The sequence below is a fragment of the Caloenas nicobarica genome, chromosome 1 (genome assembly GCF_036013445.1).
Source record: "Caloenas nicobarica isolate bCalNic1 chromosome 1, bCalNic1.hap1, whole genome shotgun sequence".
Taxonomy (NCBI): Eukaryota; Metazoa; Chordata; class Aves; order Columbiformes; family Columbidae; genus Caloenas; species Caloenas nicobarica.
The window spans coordinates 160,470,972-160,494,754 of record NC_088245.1 but is presented as its reverse complement, the minus strand read 5'-3'; the positions used below and the strand labels follow the sequence as shown (position 1 = coordinate 160,494,754).

Here is a 23,783-nt window from a genome sequence, read left to right as displayed (position 1 = left end):
GAGGGGGAATAGCCAAATGTATAGCTTTGTCGATTTTATAACACTTTTTTTTTTTTGAGAGAGAGACGGAGAGGAGAGTCAGAGAAAAATGCAGAAGAGGTGAAGTATGCCATGTTAGAAAGCTGGATGCTATTCCCTTACAGACTTTTCCCTACAAATAAACTCTCCGTTCTATCTTGGGGCCTCTGGTGAATGAAGTCCTGTGTGCATTTTGATTTTTGAGGCATTCTTTCTGTAATTTACTTCATTTTTGAGGTGGCAGGATTAAGTCTTGACGTGCGCTGCTTGAAACGTGCTGTTGTCAGAGATCAGGGTTTTGGATGCCATTTTATCCCACACCTAGTGCTTCTGCCAGAGGACCTTATTCTTTGCCCTTCATTACCCTGACTAGTTTGCTTATTTTTCCTGAGTGAAAACAAGTCTTGTTTCTGCCTGTATATATACAGCTACTTATTTTTTGGTTTCCGTTACGTGACATTGGGAAAAATGAAGGTTCGTGATCATGTATGCAGTATTATGTGACAGAGTAATTAGGCAAAGATCCATATGTAATGTTTGAAAACATTATACAAATAGAAGTATTATTGGCACTTCACAGTAGTCGGAGAGCAAGCTGAAACAAAGCAACCTCTTTTGAGGTGAAAATGGAAATTTGGTGCAAAACTCGTGACTGTTTGAATGCTCGTAAGTCTGATGTTTAAAGAAAAGCTTGCCTATGTGAACACAAACTCATAGACTTCACAAAACAGCTGCCTGCTAACCGGAAGACTAGTTGCTTGCCAGCAGTTCACTTGGCATAGCTTTCTTCTACCTGTCATCCATACTTCACAGAAAGAAACAAAACCCTGTACTTACATACTCCAGGCCTTCCCTCCTTGCCAAAGTAATGCTTTGTTAATTATATGGAGTCCTCTCCTCTTACATGTCCAGGTCATTAATTGCTGTAAAAGGGTGAGAGATTGAATCCTACTCTTACTGATTTTAAAAAACAAAAATTATCCAATTGGCTCTCATTTGCTGTGTAGTCTCCTGGAGCCTGTTTTCTCTGCTTATAGTGGAGATTGCTTGTTGATTTTGCTGTATGCCCCTGAGCATCTATATTACAGACTCAGGCTGTTAAGTGGCAGCTTGTAGGGAAATGGGAGCTAGCATCACCTCTTAAATAGCAATACTTGTGTTGCAGTAGTGTGCAAAACCAATAGGATAATTTTAATAAATTAGAAGGAGTGAGTTGAATTATTTTTGTTCTAACTGGAGATGGGAAAATTCAAAATGTAGCTTAGTTTCAGTGGCATCTTTTTCCCTTTGGGTTTATAATTGAGTAATGAAAAAGAGCTCTTGGATTTAAAGGATAATTAGAGAGTCCTCATTATATCACTGGTTGGAAGATTTATTATTTGCAGCCATTGCTTGAATTATGTGCAGGATCTGGGGTACGTTAGAGGCTGATAACTGAAGCTTTGTAGAAGATTAAAAAAATATTTGGTTTACCTGCAGAAAATGTAACTGGAATACTTCTTTCACGTAGTTATGTGAAGTATTATTTTTGGCAAATTAGGAACTTTTTAGAGGACAAATCTTGCTCCTGTGTCTTCCCAGTCGTTGGCTATTATGGGAAGCCAGCAAATTCTCAGGATAAGGGGCAGTAGTACATGCATCCTCCAGTTATGCTCCCTGAAACATAAGAGGGTTTTCCTAAGCCCGTGTGACTTTCTGGCTGAGATTGGTAGGTTCTCTGACAAGGCGATTTATCAAATGGTTTCCTCCTGTTGTGGGTTTGAATAGGAGTTACTCCAAATCTGAGGCCAGAACAATAGCAATGGAGGAAATTAGTCATGGAGGGATCTGAGGAGGAAGGAGCATGTTTTTATCAGCAGTGGAAGAACTTCCCAATACACAGGGTTCTCGCTAAAGATAATTTAGGCATTAGTGAGTAGTGATGGTGTACACCTTTGTATTGTTTCCAACTGTGTATTGAAGACTAAAGGGTACAACACTTGCTGTCTTCTTAATTTGACACAATTGGAAAGTATTCTTCATAACCACATGGATTCAAAAATACACTTTTATGAAGGCTTAAGCATTTGGTGTTTATTTCAGCTGGAGTGAGAGGCTTGAAAGACTTCCATCAGTTAATTCCCTGGTTGTGGTGGATGCTGTACAAAGTAGAGGGATGTGAAGTTGGTTAGCAAAGGGAAGGATTTATCTTGAATTGATGATATATGTTGCTGGCTTAAATAGTGCTTGTGCTTTTACCCTGTGATTCCTTGTGATTCATAACATCTCTGTTCTGAGTAGGGTTCAGCAGTCGAAGATAAAAGGTGTCTGGTTTGTAGGTAACCCTTTCACATTCTGCTAGAAGAGCTGTGAAGATCTGTTCAGATACGCTTTGGGGAAATGGTTTACATTTTTGCATGGGTACAGGTACCTAAATATATGGCATTTAAAATGACACTAGGCTGTTTTATATCTGGGACATCTGCACGGGGCTGGCAGGTGTAAGCCAACACATACCAGTAAGCCAGTCTTTCCACCAGTGGCCACTGGAGACCAACAGGATTTCCCTAGGGCATCTCAGAAGGGACTAACTAGATGTATAGGTTTGGATGACTTTAAGCATTAATGTTTTAATCCTTCTGTGATTTGATATTTCAGATCAGCAAACTGCAAACAGTTTTTTCTATCAGCTGTCATGAAGAAAAATAGAATCACTTACCTGAAAAAACTTTTGCATAAGTCTGCATTCTAAGACTAAGGCAGTATAGGTGATTTGCCAATTTTTTTTACGTGGCTTGTTATTTTGCCAGTTTACATTACCTAGCTTTTATAGACAAGTCAGCAAGATACTGGTTGGTTTACCAACCTTCCCTCCCCTGAAAATGCCCCTCTGAAAACAAGAAGAAAATCAGGAGGAGGATCCCAGTCTAACTCCTCTTACGTTAATTTGATGTTAATCAGTTGTTCAGAGGAAGAAAGCGTGAGTGAGTGCAAGGATGGATGTTCAATCAGGGGCAAAAAAACCCTGGAACATGTTCAGCATAGCTTAGAGAACAAGCTTATGTAGCTTATATAGCAACATAGCTGGAACATGCTTATGGCAACCTGGGGATTTACACCAAAGCTGTAACTGCACATTGTCAAAATACAGGTGTTCTTTAGCTGTATGTTAATGTCTTTAGTTATTTTAAATGAATTTGAAAATCAAAAGTGGTATCCAGTGCATGTAACTTAAGTGTCTAAATATTTATGTTCCCAATGAAGCTTCTTACGTAGTAAGATTTCACCTCTTATGTGTTTAATGAAGGACATGATAGAAGGAGCCTAAGGGTGACCGTCTCACATAACCAATAGAGAAACACAGATGCTTTTAGGATATGATGGAATCTCTTAGAATAGCTACATTGGGATAGGATGAATCACAGCCCACAAATGCCTGTTTCTCTTCAGTGACTATAAAGAGAGAGGGGGAGTAGAGTGACTCAGTGAGATGTGGTTGTTTATATTTGGTCAAATATATTTCAAGCTAAGTGCATAGGGCTGCAGTCCAGAGGCAGCTCAGCTCTCCATGGCACCCGGGATATAACTCTCAAACACTCCGCCTGGTTGGAGTGTCCTGCAGCTCTCCTCTGACTAGTGCCTTCATCACCCTTCCCAAGTGGAACCACCCCGTGAAGGAACGGTGCATGTGTACTCAGTTTTCATCCTGATGGGGAATTGGTGTCATCCCAAAATAAAGTCAGGATGCAGACTGGATGGGTGCCTGAGCCCATGTGTTTCGATCTCACAGTTTAGATGTGGCTTAAATTCCTTGTGCAACCAGCGGAAGGAGAGAGGGGATTTGGGAGGCCTCCAGAAGCCACCTTAATTTTGGTAAGATTGAATTCTAACATGTAACTTGAATATAGGCTTGCTTCTGTGGTGTGTTTTCATTTCATGTTTCTCTCAGCATGTATGATGAAACTAGAACAGTCTGTTTTCATGTCTGTGCACAGTCTATCTCCAGTTTTCCTTTGTTAGGGAGATGTTGGGATGTCTGGGTGCTAGTAAGTTAAAACAAGTGAAATCCTGGACTGAAAGTTCTTCTGATAAGCATATTTTTAAAAACAAAATTAGACCTAGCAGTGTCCTTTCAGAACAGCATGCCTGCTTCCAGTTAGTAACTTGAATTTTGGCATTATTGTTTGTTTTTGTAACTTATAATGTTTTCTACCATCACTTCAGCCCCAATAGAGACAGAGAGAGTGAGTGAGGTATTTTGCAAAGGCTGGCATCAGTGGTATTATGCATGAATAGGTCTAGGTGCCTAGTTTTAAAATCTTGGCAACTGCCTTGACTTTACGATGTCGTGTGGACCATAGCTACCAAGGTTGAATTTGGCTGGTATTAACAATTGTGGGAAGTTACATAGGGAAGAGTCTGTTACTGATACAAGAAATAGTTTTGAGGTTGTTCTTGCCATTGCTGAACATATCAAAATGTCGCTGTTGCCGTAGGTCATCTATGCAAGGCTCAAAATCATCTTTCTGCTGTACTGAATGTCACATAAATTGCTTGGTGTCTTCAACGTTAGTTTTATATATATGCCTCACTGCTTGCAAAACTCCCTTTAAATTGAGAAGTTTTGTTGGTTTTGGAATTAGACCTAATTGCTATGATTCAAGAGTAAAGAAGGGAAAACAACTGTGCGGGTTCTGCTTGTTTCAGTTCTCCTCTTTATTAATTCCAAAATGGTCCACTTCTCTCCAAAAGTTATATCTACACCTTTCAGAAAATTGTGTGTAATAGTCACCTTTAGCAGTATTTTTCACTTGATTCATTAATTATAGGAGCACATCAAGCAAAGCAGATGGCATTTTCTGAGCTGGGAATTTACCTCTATTTGTTATTCATTGTGTTTGACATTGGATTTCTCAGCTTCTCTAAGATGATGTGGTTTTGCAATTAAATATATAATACAGTTGTATAAATTGGCCTGCAAATTGAAATCCTGGCCTCTTTCTTTGTAACTGCTGTGAAAAATGAATGTGCGCAAGAGAACGTCTCAATTTGAGATCAGTCACTTTGGAACTCACCCCTCAATGTACAGAGCAGGTATTTTTAAAAATCTGGTGTTCTTCCGTTCATGAACTCATGCCTTATTTGCTGCACGCTACGCAAGCACCATCTTTGAGAAAGATCCGACATTTTCTCTTGAGTTTTCTGACGGAGCGTAGCCAAAGGGTTCACAAACGTGACGTGAAGTATTTTCATCACGCCCTGTTGAGTGGAGGGGCTTCTGATCCTTTGGCAAGGGAGGAATTAAAATGTGATAACCCATACGAGGAGCTGGGTGGGCACACGTTCGCGATTCGGGAGTCCTAGGAATGGTATCTGGGAGCACCTCAACCCCATTTGACCGCGGTTGAAGCTCTGCAGTGGTTGAAGTCTGGCGTGTGTGCTGTGAAGTGATGGTGCTGAACCCTCACCTTTCGGGGGATTGTGTTAGTTAGTCTTGGGTTTGTGGTTTGTGGGGTTTTTTTTTCAGGTAATTTGCAAGTTTCCTTCCTCATGGGAAACGAACTAAAGGACCACAAAAGCTCTCGACATGTGTTGCTGTATGAACATGCACGTGGTCTAGGGGAGAGCGACTGGCTCCTGTTGACTGGTGGCACCCCAGCTCCTCGTCTTGACTTGGGCTTCCTCGCTGTAACCTTCTGCTTGACCAGACCCAGGATTTCCAGGCTCTGGCTGTTGCATCTCTTTTTTCCCTTTCCCTCTCATTGCTGTCTCTCCCTCTTCTGCCCAGCTTCATGTCATGTTTTGGTCCATCTGACCTTTCTCACACCCTCTTTGCAGTGCTCTCTCAAGAGCCTGTCTCTTACACGTCTGTGGGGCACCAGCTGAAGGGTCATGAAAGCAACAGGCGAGGTTGTCTTCCTGCTGTCAGCTCCAATGTCTGGTCTCTGGCAGATGGAGCAGCAGTTACAGGGGAAATCCTGCTAATCTCCTGTAACTTGAGCCCATTACATGCTCAGTCGCACCGTGGGGCTGGTGCCTTTCCAGCCGCATACGGATGGATGGACGGCGGGAGGAGGCGGTGGACGCTCACTGCAGAGTATTTTCTGAGGTTTGCACTGGTAGGGATCAGAAAAAAAAATAAAGAGATGGTGTGCATCAGCTGAATTCTAGCAGGTTTTAAAGTTTTGTCAAACAGGAAAGTATTTTCGTAAGTATAGCAAAAAACATAGCCTTGATTTAACATAAAAAAAGCAAGGGATCAGCGCTCTGCCAAATTTCAAGATTGCCCCGACCTGGGTAGGGGAGCCAGAGCTCCCCCTGGTGAGTTATAAGGGGGGCAGAGCAACATGTTTTTGTCTAGGCAATCTCAGAAGTGGGCAAATTGTGTTTTGGCAGAAAAGTAAATAAATCCTGCAGCAGATGTCCAGCATGGAAAATTTTTAACACGGGCAGCTCGAGTTTGGCCAAGTCAAAAGAATGTGGAAAATAACTATGAGATGCATGATCTTAATAATGGATGGAGTTACCACCCCTTGTCCCTGGGGTCTCTTGAGACTCACCAGAATCAACTATTTGAGGATTTTCTTGGATTTATTTTGTTCTAGGGTTTGGTGGGTTTTTTGTTGGTTTTTTTTTTTTGGTTTTTTTTGTTTGTTTGTTTGTTTGTTTTTTTAAATAGAGCAGAGTGTGTGGGGGTGAATGAGCAGAGAGCAAGGGCTGGCTGGCAGGAGCCTCCCTGGTAGAAGCACATTTTGGCCATGCCAGGAGGGGAGGGTTTTCACCAGTTGGGTGGGAGATGGGAGGTTTTTGCTTGGAGGGTAGAATAATAATGGATTTTTGGAAAGCCGTGTTTATAATATGCAAAACAGTCCATAGGAGACAATGGGGCCTTGGAACAGAGCTGCCAGTGAATGAGATCTTTGTTTTCCTCTTGTCTATTCATATTTCTAAAGTTTTAGTGGCATTTTAAACACATTTTACACATTTTTTCTATGTAATGGCTTAGATTGCATGACCTGCTGTCTAACCTAGTATTGCACTGCAGTCTTTATCCCTTTCTGGATAATGATTGACTTTCAGCTTAAGCTCCTGTTTGTATTTTTCTTAACTGCAACTCTCGTTCAATAATATTTGACTGGTTTGTTTTATTGTTTCAAAACTTCAGAAACATTTATGAGAAAACTGGTTGACGGCAGACCTCGCGTACCAAGCGTTACTGAGCTGCCCACAGTTTGACTTGAAAATGGCAACTGGTCTCGTAGTCCTTATGCCAGAACCGTGATACAAATTAACATCAGTTGTAAGCTAATCACAGGAGCTGCAGTTCAGATGCTGCTGATGTTATCTGTCTGCCAAGAATATTAAAACGCCGTCGTATAGATTACGTTGTCATGAAGAAGCATCCCATACCTGTGGTCCCTGACAACTGGCCTCAAATATTAGGAAAGAGATTATGTGTATATCGCCGTTAAGTGCAAACGCTGCACAGTAAGATTATGCAGTATTAAAACGAGAGTATTACTGTCTGAATCGGAGTGCATGTTAAAATAAAGGATAGATTGAGCTGTGCACCACAGACCAAACACCTTTACAACCAAACCAGCATCACTGCAGTTCTGCAATTTCGGGAACGGTGTTTGTGCAAGCATTTATGATTAGCAAAAGCTTTGAAAATCCCTGTGCAAGACATGGAGCCGCCGCAGCAGAGGGGAAGGGATTGTTTGCTGCTGCTGCGTGTGTTATTTCATGGAGGTATCGCTTCACCTCGCCAGTAGAACTCCTTCCCGGCGTGAGGGGAAATTCCTGGTTCATCAGTATGGATGCATTGTTTTTACACATTAGAAGTGCTGTGTTGCCCTGTCAATCATGCCGTTCGGATCAGTTTAAGAGCAGTCGGGCTGACGAAGCCGGGTGTGATTGGCTGCCATATGCTGGGAGGGCTCTGGGAGAAGGAAGGGCTGCAGTCTTTCAGCAACAGAGTTTAGGCTGTGTCTTTGCTTCATCATCTGAGGGGAGGAAAAAAAAAAAAAAAATCCCCAGATAACGCACAAGGTTTTCTGAGCGCCGGAAAAAAAAAAAAAAAAAAAAAGGAAAATAAAAAAAATCCAGGCTGCTCATCGTTTCGTGTGAACATTACTTACCATGGTGCGGTGGGAAAGATACGGCTGTTTGTTTATATCGGATGTTCCTGTTCACGTTGGGAATGTGCGGAATAGACAGGGCTAAAGAAGGTAGGAGGATCGTTTTCTCTTTTTTTTTTTTTTTTTTTTGAATGTTTTAAGGAGTTTGCTGCAGTGTGCTGCATACCCTATGTGTTGCCTGGGGCAGTCAGGGAAACAATGTTTCCCTGGTTAATATATTCTGTTGGGGTGCAATAGATGGATTTTATGGTAACTTGTTTTCAAAGGGAATTAATTTCCAGTGCAAACAGCTTTCTTCAGAAACAGAATGCGAGTATACGCATATTAAAATAGTGCAAGTAAAAAAAGAAATAGGTCAGTGTGTTTCAGAAGTGCTGTTACCCTAATTGGATTTTTAGCTGGGTTGTCATCTGGTGGTGCTTCCTAGCTTTGAGAAGGAGCCAACCTGGAAATCTGTGAAGTTTATAGCAGATATGTTTGAAGATTTAGGTGAATTAGACTGGCTGATCTAAATAATTCCCCGTCGGAGGCTTTAACGAAAGCCAAGACTGCCTGTCTTATACTTGTAGGAGCCATACAATGAGGTTACAATATTTTACCCCGTTATAAAAGTGCTGGTGTTTTCGACTGCACTGTGATTCCTTGTGCTCTCAAAGGCAAGTCGGGAGAGTTTTTCGTATTGTAGTTTAGCTGAATGTTTCCCCTGCCCTTTCCAAGTCTTTGTCTCAGCAGCAAAACAGAACCTGTACACAAAAAAACGAGGAAAACAAGGTTAATAATACGTGCTGCAATTATCTGATCTTTATACATTTTTAATGAGAGAACACACAGCTAGCAGAATAATTTAATGAGCAGGCTGGCTTTTAGAGCAATGATTTTACTGTGCTGAGGCACATCAACTTTCTTGCTGAGGAGGAGCCTCAGGAAAGAACGGAGAAGATTTATGTTAAATGCTCTAGAGAGAAGGAAGAGGGTTATTTAGGCAGAGGTTTGAAAAAATCCTGGAAGAATAGAGGAGTTATTAATTATTATTGTTGATTAGATTGGAAGCAAACTCCACCGTCATATTGCGGGAGGTGTCTGAGGACATTGCCTCATCCTGTGACGTGATGAAGCCTCTTCAACTTGCCCAGCCTGCCAGAGGGATTGATGGTGCTCAGTACCTTTCAGGATCCCACCCAATTAGCAACCCAAATTAGCATGCCGTCTTCAGTTGCATTATAGCAGCGTCATCTACATGTGCAGTATATAATGTTGTTTTTTTTGTATTTTTTTTTCAGTTGATGAAACAGCAAGAAAATATTATTATCTTATTTCTCCTGTAATAGTCATGAGCATTTTAATATAACTATTTGTATCCAGATAGGCTGCGGGTAGAAAAATTAAGCGTATGACCTGAAGAGGGCTAAATATGAATGTCTTAAAGAACAAATGAGGCAAAACCACCTTTCACAGCCTAGAAAAGCTTTAAGTGGTATAATTTTAGGGAAGGTTTAAAAAGTTTAAAGATTTTTTTTTTTCCTCCCCATAGGAACAAGTTACACTAGTTTTAAAAGTGTTGCATTAAATAGGCCCTTCTAGACCAACCATTCCTCCTCTTTTCCAAGGAGAAGTACAGGGCATGGGCCGGTGTCACCTCCCGGCTCCTCGGAGCTGACTCTTCTCTGAGGAGGTTGATTTAAATTCCGCCTTCCCTGACTAAATACTTACTGAAGACCTGCAGCCAGGTTGTCGGCCCATCTTCAGTTTATGAAGCGGTTATTTTTAAATGCTGCACTCTTCTAAGTAAAATCAGCCCTGCGTCTTCTGAGAATTTCAAACTGCTAGCAAGTGAAACCCATGTCAGGGTATAGGGTGTTGTTATTAAAAATCCATGGGGTATTGGGATGTATGTTTAAATATCTAATACCGTCAATGTGTAAAAGTGGTGCTAAAAGTCAAATGAATATTTTCCAAGCTACAAAATGTGAGCTGAAGATTTAATTTTTGCAAATAAAATCATTTTCACGTACAGCTTACACAGAAAGCTTTTCAATCTCATGTTTTGAGACTCTCTTCCTTTCAGATAATTGAAGTGGCTGTTTTTCTTACCTTTGAGATTGGCAGTTGGGCATAAGGAGGATAATGCTATACATTACAAAGTTAAAATTTGCATTCATCACTCAATCAAATGGTTTGTATCAAGCTATTGTCAGACAATCAAGTGACAAAGGGATTAAAAAAAAGTATCGCCTGATCAAGGAATACTTTATATTGATAGGCTGGTGTGCTTTTGACTGGGAGGGTAAAGGTGGTAGTAAATACTCTGTATTTACTTTTGTTATGTAAATAGTTGGTAATAAAAGTAGTTTGGACCAGATTCTGTTAACTCTTTTTGTTTAGTAGTATCTTTTCTGCTTAACTGCGCTGTGAATTTCATCAGAGCTATTGGTGCAGTAACGTCTTACTGTGTGCAGTCCGTCTGTCTTGAAGGAATAATTATTTTATTTAGAATTAGTTTCTTCATTCTCCTGAGGCAGAGTTTACTCATGAGTTCCTTGTCCTGAAGTATAGTGTTGTGACTGCAAAGTGTTTATAAAGCCAAATCAAGTTCTTAATTTAGAAGCACATATATTATAGAAATCTAAAATAATTGCATGCCTTTTTTTTTTTTTTTTTTTTAGCAAGAAAAGTGGCTCACAATGTTGTGTGGGATTTCAGCCACTTAAGTCTGGTAACTCATCTCTGCTGTGAATGAATGTTGTTCACAGGTATGTCAGGAATAATCTGTACTGTGTTTGCTTATTTGTAAAAAGCTCTGTAAAATCTTCTGGTTTTATAGTACCGAGAGATGAGAAAAAGACTTAGTGTTCAAAAGAAATTTCTCGTTAATGATTTTGTTTATGGTTTTAATATTATAAATCATTAGTTAGACACGTTGCTAAGATTTAAATTGCACAGAGTGGATGTTGGTGATACCTTGTTTTCTAATGTTATTAGAAATTTCTGACTTCGAGGATTTTTTTTCTCTTTCAGGGAAGAAACACTTTTTTTAAAAAAAACGAAATGATTTTTCCCCCCTTTTTTATGAATAAAAACGCATGGCTGTTACTAAATTGTAGCAAAAGAGAATAAAATCATTTGCTTTAGCATTTGTTAGTGTATATTTTCTTTTTTAAACTATTTTCCAGCCTTTCATTGGGAAGCTAATGTGATATGTTTAATACAATGTGTTACGGTTACCTAGTGTGAAACAGCACTATGTAACTAGTCTGTAAACAGGCTGAAATTATAGTCTGAGGAAAATAAAACTCATTTCAAAAGGGTGTCAGTGCTGAATACTAGTTCAAATAATAGTAGTATTAACTGCTTGACTAATTAAACTAATCTTCTTATACGTTATTAGCAAATTCAGTGACAGTTGTTGGTTATTGATATACGGAGTCCAAAGTCTCCTTTTAAAAACAAACTTTTCAGCTGTATTTGGGGTAGAAGGTGTGTGAGGAAAAAGAAATCATGCAGTCTTTTTCTAGAATCTGCCAACTTCTTCATTTCCCCATTTAAAAAAAAATTATTTTTAAAATAAGGCCATTAAAATACTGAGCTCTGCCTCTGACAATGCTGGCGATGTTAAGTTCTTAGTTCAGTATTTTGGGCACGCTAAAAAGGGAAAACATTGGGGCTTTGAAAATTGAAGAGTGTGCCCAACAGGAGATTAAATGCAAAACCCTTAAAACTGACACAAAGAAATCTTAATTATGTAGGGGTCTTTTTGTGCTAGTGATGATTAATAAAGCTGTTGAGAACCGCCAGCGTGCAACTTGCTGCTTCTGTGGGAGACCTGTGGGATTTCTGCAGCCGCAAGTCTGGCAAAGGACCTGGCAGGCTTGTGATACCTTAAACTTTGCAAGTGAGAAGAGCTTTACTGTAGTTCTGATAAATGAAAGGGATAAACACACATGCTCACACCCTCTGTGCTCCCATTTTTATACCTAGATGTATGTCCACAGATGCATACACACATATGTAAGATACACGCAGCCATAAAAATATGGTTCTTCATTTTTGTGATATTTGCAATACACAAACAAGAGCTAATAAAGACAGTAGGAGGGATTTAGTGGTACAGTTGTTGCATAAAGAAATGGATCAGGAAATAGAACAGATGGTTCGTATCAGAGTCTATTAGTTTTTTCTATTTTAGATCAGTAATTTTTTATCAGTTTCTGAGTGGATGATAAACAGCATTTGAGAGCGCTCTGGGTGTCGCACGTTGCTGAGCTTGTAAATAGAGACATGGTCGATCTGGAGGTTCATGTGCTATAAAGTCTTCTCTCCTGCGGAGAGTACAGCAAGTCTGGCAATAGGGAGAATTAGAGAATACAGATAAGGAAAAATACAGAAATGTTTTCCCTCTGTAGTTTTATGGAAGGAAGCTAGAACCGTTAGAAATACTATGGTGTTGGGGTGTGGTGTGTTCTTTTTTGTTGTTTTGGGGTTTTTTTCTTTTTTTTTTTTTTCCTTTCTTTTCCTTTTTGTGAATTCTGAAGACAACTTTTCAGTATGGTTTTATGTGTGTGATCAGTTTTAGGAGACAAACCTAGCAAATATTTATTTATTTATTTATAAACCTCCAGCATTCTCTCCTATGAATACTGTATACTTTTTCTTTTTCCTGGGTTTCTGACGATTTTATGTGTTTTTTGTTGTTGCTCGTTTGTGTGTAGTGGGTGGGGTTTTTTTTCCTTAATTCTTTTTCTTTTTAGTGCTGTTATATATGCTTCAGGTATACCAAATGGCTCAGGTATAACAAATGGCTCGGGTTCCACCACCCCTAATCTCCTGAATCTGTCATGACTTTTGCACTTTATAGATATTATGGGCAGCGTACTGAACTTAGTCTGAAACGATGAGTTACAGAATGGCACGATTTCTGTTTCTTTTCGGGCCCTCAAAAGGATGATTTTCATTGCTGGGTTTATACCTTAACGCTCTCCTCCAGCATCTCTCAGTGGGAAAGTCCTCCTGACATCAAGATGGGGGTAATGACTGCCTTGTAGGATATCAAAGCCTAGTTTTAGTCCTTTTTTTTTTTTTTTTTTTTTGGATGCTCCTTCCCACTTTTTAGACCATCTGTGGTGCTGCTATCAGCAGCTATATGGATATTTCAAACCCGCAGCCCCACTGGTTTTTCGGCAAACACCTCTGGCTGTGTCTCTGGTGGGACGGGCAGGTCCATCGCTGGCAGGAGCGTACCTCTGTGCCCGGTTGATGGTTTGGGACTTAAGCATTGCCACACTTTTATGACAGAAGGAAGAAGTTCTTCCCCATGAGGGTGCTGAGGCACTGGAACAGGCTGCCCAGAGCAGCTGTGGATGCCCCATCCCTGGAAGTGTTCAAGGCCAGGTTGGACGGGGCTTTGAGCAACCTGGTCTAGTGGAAGGTGTCCCTGCCCATGGCAGGCGGGTTGGACTAGATGATCTTTGAGGTCCCTTCCAAACCAAACCATTCTGTGATTTCCCTGACAGCTGTGTTCACCCGTGGCGCAGCATCCCCAGCTGCGGCCTCTGACTGCTGTGAGGAGACCAACGCTGGCTTTCCCACCTTCATCTCCTCGCCCCGCAGCCCAAAAGCAGCGGGACCTGGGGCATCTCCATCTGTCAGAGGCTTTTGCAGAGGAGGACACCAGTGTGTGGGCTGCTCGCGCGAGGGGTTGCAGGGCGCCAGTCCTTATTGCCACGCTGAACACGTGCCAGCGGCGCGGCGCTCTCCTGGAGCTCTGGCACTTGCCTTTAAAAACTTTTCACGTGGTTGTGTTTTTGTTGTTGTTGTTTTTTGTTTTTACAGTTCCCTTGTGTAGTTTGCTCCCCCTCTGCTAATGCTGAGACACACTTTAGGGCTGGATCGCTTTACTGCCATGATTTTAAGAGGGTGGGGGAAGCCAAAAAAACCCCTAAGATTTTCTTCGCCACAATGAGGAAGGCATGAAAGGATTTGAAAGTGGCTGCACTGATGTGTTTATAAAGCCAGTGCTTTTATTTTTTTTTGCCTTTTTTTTTTTTTTTAAATACCTCATTTAATGCTTATGACTTTTTTGCGGTGAGGCCACTTTCAAAGGCTTTGGTATCCACAGTAGCAGCTCTTTGAAGTGAAAACACCAGCGAGGGGACAAGTCAGGAGCTTAATCCTTGGTGTAAAAGGTCCTAAGTGGTAAGAAGCCACAACATGCATATCTAGGGGGCAAGATGGAGAGCAATACTGCAAACTAAATCCATCTCCTGGACCTGGACCTCACTTGTGAAACTGCGAGTGGTTGAACACTTCCATAGGATGTGGATGGATACTTCTGTAGGACGCGAGGGATTCAGTCCCCCTCCTCTCACTCTCTCTGGTTTCCCTCTCTCTTTCTTCCCCGGTCTCCTGAGGAGCAGGACACAACCACTGAAGGGCGAGGGAGTGTGTCCTGAGAACAAACACGTGTTTCTGTGCGGTTGTTTTTTTTTGCTTTCCCAAGTCAGTAAATCATCCCTCTGGAGTGCAGAGCAGATGGCATAGTTGGTCGTGTGATGTGCCAATCCTTGTGGGCATGTGTCTGTCCAACTAGGCCGGTGGCTTCAGGAGATAAAGCTGTGCCTTCGTGTTCCGAATCGTCCTTTGGAGGTGCCTGTCTCCCCTTTGGCATGAGGACGATGAAGGAGAGTGTGCTTTTTGGCCACCAGCGACGTACTTAAGTGCCTGAAGATAGGTGGTACAAGTCCGCTGTCGCTGAAATCTGTTTGAAATAGGAGATGAAAGTGTTGAGTTTCTCATGGAAGGGTTTGAAGATCAATGTGTACCTATGGCTCCGTAGCCAGCCCTTGCTGCAGGACGAGGCTCCTTGTCAAGGGCTGCCATCCCGAGGCGGAGAAGGCAAAAGGGTAACCTGGGGACAGGGGTACGTGCCTTGGCTAGCGTGTGACTCGAGTTAGTTGCCAAGGTTGAGCGGCTTTCTGAGGGGAACTTTCCTTCTCAAACGTGGGATTTAGTAGCCATCAGTGATTCTGACGACTGTTCGAATAATCTGATTTTCAAGTTGAAAAGTTATTTTGAACTTGTTCGTATTTTTGACCTTCAGTAAATCACCTGCCAGTTGAACTTCACGCCCTTGCTGTTTCCCATGTGCAAAGAGAATTGTTGTGTGGTTTCCCAGTTGGTAATTCACCAAGTGTCCCCTGCCTCCTACTTAAAATTTAGAGGTCCTCATCATCAGCCTGTATGAATGTCATATTCTCTCTGTTGTCAAAAGCCTCACCGTTGTCTCTTTGCATATGTAAGTCTTCCCATAGCACTGATGGTGCTGCTGCTGTTCTCCCCCTCTTTTCCAGCTCTGTGGTAATCTCTTTGAGATGGGGGGGATCCAAACTTGATTTACCACTCAGGACTTACATGCTCCATGACTGTACATAGTAGCATAATTCTTTTCTGTTTCCCTTTAATATTGCCAGATGGTTTGCTTGCTTTATACTCCATCAACTGCTGACTATTCTGCTGAAGTTTTCATCAAATTGCCTGTAATGTCCACAAGATCTTTCCTCTGTAGTAGTGTCTTGTTTGGACCTAGTGTTGTGTGTGTACTATTTATGATTTCTTTTTCTTCCCCTAATCTGCATTATTTGGCTATCTTTATGTTAAATGTATGTTGTTTTATCATCCAGTGTACTCATTATCATGGCATCCTTTTGTGACTCTTCACAATTGGCTTCAGCTATGACTTTGCAAAAAATTCATGTTAACTACAAACTGTCCTTTATTATTTATAGCTATCTCGCAGAGCAGAGGAGGACGACACTTTTCATAAACTTCATTATGAAAATTACAGCAGATTATTAGAAGTAAAAGAATGATATTTAACCATGTGAGTTTGTTGTGTTTGGGGGCTTTTGTAGAATTTGTTGATCCTGAACTTCATCTCTGACTTCAGTCATCATGCTATCTGCAAATGAGTAGCACTTTTAGCTACCTTTTAAAATTACATTTATTTTAACATCCATAAGACTCATGTCATCATGAGAACTAGATGCCAGAAAAATCACCATCTTACAAAGGTGAGATGTTCCATTAGCTTTTATTTTGCATAATTTTGAGCTTTTACGATTTGCGTTTTATAGCCCTCCCTACAGTTGTCAGAATTGTGCTCTTTAATAAAAACTGACAATTCCTTGTAAACATACTTGTAGGTGACAAGGCTTTATGAAATGCATTTGATGTTTTCAGGCTTCCAGTGAAATGGGTGAGAGGTAGTAGTGCTGCAGCAGGATTGTGTAGTGGGTCCTTTAACCTGAGTGTTTGTGTTACAGGCATCAATATAGGTGGTCCTTTTTTTTTCTTGCAGAGAAATGAAATTAAAACAGACTTAGTAGTAATGGTCTGTGTTGATAAAGATAACTACCTGTATCTCCAGACACCAAAATGTTAGCAAAGTTCACTTATGGGGAAGGTAAATGTGATCGCTTTCATCTTTGGAGTGCTCACTGGAAGGTAAAAATGATTGCCCTGAAGTAGGACTTTAGAAACAGCAGGGAAGTTTCTACTTTTCTGATTTAAAAGTACTAAACTTTTTTATTTGTCTGCCTTTATAGACTCCAGTGCTGCAGTAATGAATTTTAGATTGCGTTGTGCCTTGTGCATCAGCAGGATTGTTCTTTAAAATTTTCCTGGCAGACCTTGTTTGTCTGGTGAACATTTGGCATTAATGAAGCCAGAAAGAACCTTGGACCTTAAATTTTGGATTTCTATCTGACCTTACAGAACCATAAGAATTACATTTAAAAACAAACAAAAACCCAAATAAAAACAAAACACCAAACAAATAAAAAAACATACCGACTCAAACCCTCTTAGTATGTAAATTGTGTGAACTTTGTTCATAAGAAATCCTCAAAGCACAGAACTAGAATACCACTGCATCTTTCTGTTGCTCCCTTTTCTGTCTTTTCAGAATATAATAGTGCTCTTTTTGGTAGCGGACAGGCAGTTCTGTTTGGTTGCTATAAAGTGGTACCATGGTTACTAGTATTTCAGATGATGAGACAAATGTGGAGAAGGGCATTTCAAGTAGGTTTTCAGGATTTCTAGAGTCTATGCTTTGTAATAAAAAGCATCTCTCTGAGAACACCGAATATTGGTAGTGTATACTTTTCGGCCTGTAGAGTTGCAGAGGATTACTGGAGGGCATAATTTTGACTGGGAAAGAGTTGGTTAATTTTTTTTTTCTTTCTGGTCTGTTTTTTTTGTTATTGTTTTTTTTTTCTCACTTGCTTTGTCCTGGAAATGTTGTATGAAATGGAAAGAAGTCCTATCAAGCCTCAGGGGCCAGTGTGTGTACATAGGCTGGAGGTTAGAAAATATAAAATCTCTTATTTACAGGCTAAGTAAATATTGCTTTAAGATGAGGCCCATTGAGCACGGAAATCTGGTAAGACGCTTTTGCAAAGTTGTTTTGTGGAATATAAGCGTGTGCAAGCGTAACAGCAGCAGCCCACTTTTTATGTTTATAAATGGGCAATCTTTTATCTCTGAATGTTGTTGCTGTTATTTATTTGGCTGGATCAAAAATATTTTTGTGCTCTTTGGCTTTGAAACGCAGAAAATTTGACACTATCTTTCAGAAATAGCGCTATCGAGGTGAGATTTATGCAGGATTAAAGGAAGTTTTTGAGTTACGATTTAACACAGAAGTGGTGCAAGGCGTTACAAATCATACAACGCAAAACAAAATGTGGCTTTAAATACCCACTTGGGACTAAGCTTGAAGTACAACAAATGAATTAAACCTTTGAAAAGGACAAAACTGTCGAGGCTTATTTTAACCAGTCCAAATTTTCCGCCGCAATGTGAGCAGAAAACTCTTCCCTTTGCCAAGAGCCGGCTGCTCGTACTCGGTGTCACAGGCGCATCCCTCGCTTTGGCAGCGCTGGCGAGCGCGGGGCTGCACGTCGCGGTTCTGCCATCCCCAGCGGGAGGAGGAAACTCCGCAGTTACAGGTGAGCAGAGGCAGTGGAAAAAGGTCTGGAGAAGTGCCCTGTCAAAGCATTTCCAGGGAATGTATTCAGTTTTCGCTGCAAAAATATTGCATTTCTCAGTGTCAGAGGATGAAAGAACTCTCCGTTTCCCTGTTGAAACACAATTTACAAGGTATTCTTGAATAACTCTATCCTTATCCATGATATTTACGTTATGATAAAACGAGTTAACCCTATGAAAATAAAGTGTCGATGTGGAATTGTTTCAATACTGCTGAAATACTTCTGGTTTTCACTTTCCAGTCTAAGGAGGCATTGAGATGCTGAAAATTTTCTTCAGGAAAGTTTTCAAGAAGACCTAGTGAGAGTAGGAAAGACTTTTTCCTGTTGCTCTCTTTCCATATTAAATAGCTGAATTAAAATAGAGAGGGATTGTCATTTAAATATTAAGAAATTTTTTTATTTAAGGCAGGGACATGCCTGGCTCTGCGACCTAGGAGTACTGGACTAACACTGCCTAACCAGTCAGTATTGCTGCTTGAATCCATTTCCTTTTCAACTTTTTAAGCTGACAGAAATGAAGAGGAAGGGTCTGTACATTAAAGTGGCTGTTACAACACACTGGGGTTTTTTTAATTTTCCTTCCAGAAATGGGAATGTAATTTTATGTCCCCTGTTATTTTTGTGTACAACTGAGCTATACATGTGGCAGAAAAACAAGTATGAACTCATCTGATGTCCATACTGTAGACTAATAAACTTTCGGAGTTTGTTCCTGTGTATCAGCTCTGTCTGTTGTTCTAAGTACTTTGTCTTCTGTTACTTATTAAAAAAAAAAAAAAAGTTTATTTTCTAAAATAAAACTGGGTTAAAAAGTAACTTTCTTCAAGTGGCAAGGGGTAGTGAGCTTTTTGGACTGAGGGAGGTGTGTTACACAAATTAAAACAACAGATCGATATGACCCATTTTTATTGGGTCAGTGCTGCTTAATCAGCACTCAAGCAAAAAGGAAGGTCAGTAGCAGTACTGCACATCAAACCCAAAATTCATCATCCTAGAGATCAGGAATAAAAAAAATGTTTGCTCTGGTAGGCAGTATCTACAGACAGTTACTGTACGCTCTTTCCAGTTTTAGCTCAGTTATTTGCCTCAGGATTAAACAGAAGTTTTCAGGATTTCCAGGAAAACAGAAATTCAGCAGTACTTGCAAGTATCTGAGAAAAACTCGTCTTGTTTCTCTGCCCCCAGTTCCAAAACAATTTTAGAGGAAAAGCATTCTCTTTCTGAACTCATGATACCTATTGACAACAGGAAAGTGGTTCACTAAATGCAAATTTATTTTATTCCAAGAAGAATGAATTTCCATTATGTATTGTCAAACACAACACAAGTAGCCTCTGAACTTTTAAATTTTGGTTCTTGGGTTTGTGGGGTCTTTTTTGTGGACAAATAAATGGCATGAGTTTTCAATAGAAAGTCTTTTACTGTCATCTTCACATTGAGCTTGATTAGATATTTTCTTTATTTGCCTTGGAGGACCAAAGATAATCAGCAGGAAGCAATCTCTCTGTTCAAAATACGAAAAGGCAACCTGCCTTCAGAAGAGCCCAATAACCTGTTGAATACTACTTATTTATTTTCTCCAGGGCCATACCAAAAAAACCCCATTACTGGTTTCTCCTTGACTGGGAAGGGTCTTTGAAAAGTGGCTTTTAGTGGAAGATTTCAGCTTCTGTTATATAAAGCATTTGCTATCTGAATGTTGGCATAAAAACATTATTAAAAAAAAAATTAAATTGCCTTTGAAGGTATTTGAATAGCAATCTGCTATTCCATAGGTGACTTTAAAGTTAGGTTGCTGTTGCGTCTTTTTAACTGCTGTAAGATATGAAGTATTCCGACATAGACAATCTGGCTTTGCAGTATGTCCCGTGAGATATGTAAGATATAAAGTACTTGCATCTGTTCCTCTTCATAAGGACTTCTTTAGTTTTGGAAGTAAATAAAACTGTTGTTGTGTGTAACGTGCACACTACTAATGGCGAGAGAAAGGGGAATTGCATCCTTGTGATAAAATGGGTGCTGATGAAGGCTTGCTTGGGCAACCCGCTGAGAAGTAAAGACACTATTGGGGTTTTTGCTTTTCCCTGTTGGAAGCGTTTTCCCATTGTGATGAGTTGCTGCTTCCAAAACATGTTTGAGATGGTTGTGAAATGCTCGGGGTCTGGCAGAACGCAATGGCAGTGCCTTGCTTGGGCTCCTTTGGGCACGCTCTCGGGTGTTCCTCCTGGTCTGCTGGATCGCTAAGAAAGCATTGCTTCTGGGAACGCTCCTACGTGATGCAGCTTGGGGTGCAGAAGAAGGGATCTTGCTGTTTCTTCCTCTTCTGATGGGTTTTAAAAGTGCTTTTCTTCAAGCTCTGCTTTCGTTGGAAGGAAAAGTCACGTCCTCTCTTCTAGTTCAACCCATTCAGGGGTAATAAAAAGACAGAGATTTACTTAAGGGGTTTTTGTAATCAGTCTTCTTACTCCCCAGCTCCGTTTGATGTTTTCACATTTTTGTAAATCTCCAAAGTCCTGACGTATTCCCTTCCATATCCCTGTTCCTTTCCTGAGAGTCCAGGCTTTTGTCAGCAACTGTGACAACCAGTCAGGCTCCCTCTTGATATCTTCCTTTCCACGCACATGATGATGAAAGACACTTCTTGACAGAGCAGCGTTCAAGGAAGGCAGTGGGCAGATCCATGGAAGAAAAATCCAGCGAGACCTATTAAATACAAAGACATCAGTCACAGGTTGCTGGGAGAAGATTCACGGGAATGATCATGCTCTGCCTGCCCTAGTTATGCATTCTGCTGTAGACAACTGGTATTGGCCACAGCTGGAGACTGGATAGGGAGTGAGAGGGACTTTTTGGGTGACCCGCTAAAGTCATCCTTGTGTACTTTGGCATCCTGTTCTCAGGTAAAATGAGAATGGAGAAAACGGCACAGAAATGCAGGTATTTCATCTCAGAACAGTGATGCTGCTTGGGTTTGGTGTGAGGAATCCGTTCAGCAGAACAAGTCTAGTGCTTAAGAGACAGAGTTAATAGCATTAGTTGGCCCTCTTGCTGCTGTTGCCTCCAGAGCTTTGTTTGGATGTGCCATGCAACTTCCCAGAGCTGGGTAATTTGTAGGAATATGTTATTAATAACACTATTGGCAGTCTTAAACATATTTTCAGCTTGCGAGTTCAACATAGCTTAATTTACACGGAGTCCTTCATTTATTCAGACTTATCCGTGTCTTTCGATGCAGAGGGATGCTGTTTCTCACATAAACAAGTACCTGGGAAAGAGTTCTGCCTTCTGGGCTTAGTGTGAAATTGGAGTAGGAAAAATAGAAAATTGACAACAGCCTGAGCTCTTTTAAATTGTGCTCCTGTGTAACAGCATGTTATTGGTCCTTTGGCAGGTGAGGACAGTTATTTGATCATGCGTTCCCTCCATGCCAGTCTATAAGAATTTCACAGTACATAAGCACACTTTTCTATAAATATTTTTACAGTCAGGAAAAAAAAAATAAATACAATGCCTGTCTGCAGCCAGGTGTGAGCAGAAGGTCCTAATGCACTACGTTACCCATCCCTGCAGAATTTGGTTTGATTAATAGCTATTATGTGGTGCTCTCTGCCAAAAGCAAAACACTTGTGTCCACAAGAGGCCAAGTGATAACGTCATTGCTGCCGGGGATGATTAACTCCGCTTGCAGAGGCACAGAAACAGAACTTGCTTTTGCCACCTTGTCCAGTTGGGAACATAATTTTGTCTATGAAATTCTCACACCTAGAGGATGAAACCAGGGGGTTTTTTGACTTAGAAAGAAAAAGTGTTTAAGTTACAGACTCTGAGAGAGGAGGTGAAGGTTAAGTGGAGTGGGATGAATATCATTATTAAAAAAAAAAAAAGTTTGCTAGAAGAAAAACTGTTTTCTGCAATTGCATCTTAACTGAAGCATAATGAGCATTAGTTTTATCAGCATGACTTCGAAGCACTTTGATGTTAGAAAATACTCTTGTGTGCTCCAGCCATCTACAGACTTAAAGTTCAGCAGAAATGTTTCATGGTCCATTAGCAAAGTAGTACAGTGGATTGCTGAAAAGGTCCCAGGCTGTGTCTGTTGTTTTGCAGTCAATGCCGTGCATTCCTCCTCACCTGCTTCCCCGGGGACAAAGGACATTAACGTTATTATATTGTAAAGCCAGCTTCAAAGTGAACTGGCGGGTTTTAATAAGAAGCTCATTGTCGTACTGTAAATAGCGTGGCGCATACTAAAAAGCCTGAACCTGGCACGTTAGTGATCTTGACAAGGAGAATATGGCTCATTTAGCAAAATTGATACTTAGAGGTCATGCTCAGTTTAAATAAAACAGACTGGTGTTTTCCAGCCTGTCCCTGGACTTCTGTTGGTTTATCTAGAACAGTTGGGATTGACTCTGGGTGAGGCGTTCATCTGATTTACAGTTGAGAAGTGTTCATCTCTGGTTGTATAACAGGCAAAGACAGATGTTGCAATAGTTATCTCCAAGTCAAGCAAATAAAACAAATAATGGTTCTTTTGTAATTCAAGGCACTTTTGACTTCGGCAGAGTTCAGGTTGAATTAATAAAGGAACTGGAATTAGAATTTTAGTGTTTTTGGCTCCTGGCTGCTTGGCCAAACCAGTGGGCTGCTTCTCTGATAGGGCAGTTCTGGTTTGTTCTTCATTTGAGCAATACTGGTTTGCTTGCTGCAAAATGGAAGCTGTTTAACATTCTGAACAAAGTGGAAAAACTCTTGAAATGATTAAATAAATCTTTACAAGTTTCATTTGAAATTTGTGGAAGAAAATGCATTCATTGTGTTCTACTCTAATGTTTTTTTCGTAAAAATGTTATGGTGGCAGAAAAGTTTTCCATCCGTATTTTCCATCAAAGACTGGATGATGTTTCATGGAAGTTTGTGTTGTTTTCTCTTGTTTCTTAAATATAGGAATGTTATTTTTTGTGACTCCACAGCAATTCAGAAAAGAGCCAGAAGCCTGATGCTGGTTTTAATGCTGTAATTTTACTGAACTATGCAAAGACATTATTACACTCCACCATATGTTGTCCAGTCTTACTAGATATCTAGTATTAGGTTACATATCAAAAATATGACTGTTAGAAATTGATTGAGGAGAAGAATATGAAGCTGGCATAGTACTCACTGATGAATGATACCTCTGTACTTTTGCATCACTTTGTGGTCCTGTTTCCTAATCTGGTGGGCTGATGGGGTGAGAAAAGCCTATCCACCAAAGGAAAATCTCTTTAAGAATATAACTTATTCAAATATGATTAACAAGCATACCGACTGTCATATTATTTTTCTGTAAAATTACTTTTTTTTTTTTAAAATTCTTGTTAGCATCTTTTGAAATAAGATCCTCTCTCCATTTGTGAGCGGGAGGTTTTGCACAGTGAGGCTTAAATTAGCTTGCGATGACCGAGAGTCAGCCTCGCTTCCCAGGGACAGGGAGCACATCCCATGGGACACGGCCTCGTAATTGCAGACACTTGCAACGAAGAGCCAGACCTGCCGCAGGTGGGGTGCAGGGCTGCTGTGTTGGCTTTATTCTGCACCTGGAGAGGCAGATCATCACGGA

At 40.6% G+C, this 23,783-nt stretch overlaps 1 protein-coding gene across 6 annotated transcripts in view; it reads left to right on the top strand.

Annotated features, from left to right (window-relative positions):
• MBNL2 (muscleblind like splicing regulator 2) overlaps positions 1 to 23,783 on the top strand; it is a 110,149-nt gene that overhangs the window by 8,705 nt on the left and 77,661 nt on the right. The window contains exon 1 of one of the 6 annotated variants that reach the window (XM_065645713.1): positions 3,668 to 3,870. The exons of the other annotated variants lie outside the window; for them this stretch is intronic. The gene's annotated coding sequence lies outside the window, so the exon portion shown is untranslated. Of the gene's footprint in view, positions 1 to 3,667; positions 3,871 to 23,783 lie in introns of those variants that run through there. 6 annotated transcript variants of the gene reach the window in all.